Raw genomic sequence first — 342 nt, 5'->3', positions numbered from 1 at the left:
GCCCAATTGGTCAATTGAATAGAAAACCTATTTTCCCATATTTTCTTTCAGTTGCGCGGAAGGAATTGAGTTTTATTATTTTATTTATTATTATATATATAATATATATATATATATATATATATATATATATATATATATATATATATATATATATACATATATATATATATATATAAGATATATATAATATATTTATATATATTATATATATATATATATATATATATATATATATATATATATATATATATATATATATATATATATATATATATAATATATATAAATATATATATATATATATATATATATATATAATATATATAATATATATATATA

The sequence above is a fragment of the Macrobrachium nipponense genome, chromosome 12 (assembly GCF_015104395.2).
Source record: "Macrobrachium nipponense isolate FS-2020 chromosome 12, ASM1510439v2, whole genome shotgun sequence".
In the NCBI taxonomy this organism is placed as follows: Eukaryota; Metazoa; Arthropoda; class Malacostraca; order Decapoda; family Palaemonidae; genus Macrobrachium; species Macrobrachium nipponense.
Note: the sequence above shows the minus strand (reverse complement) of the source record.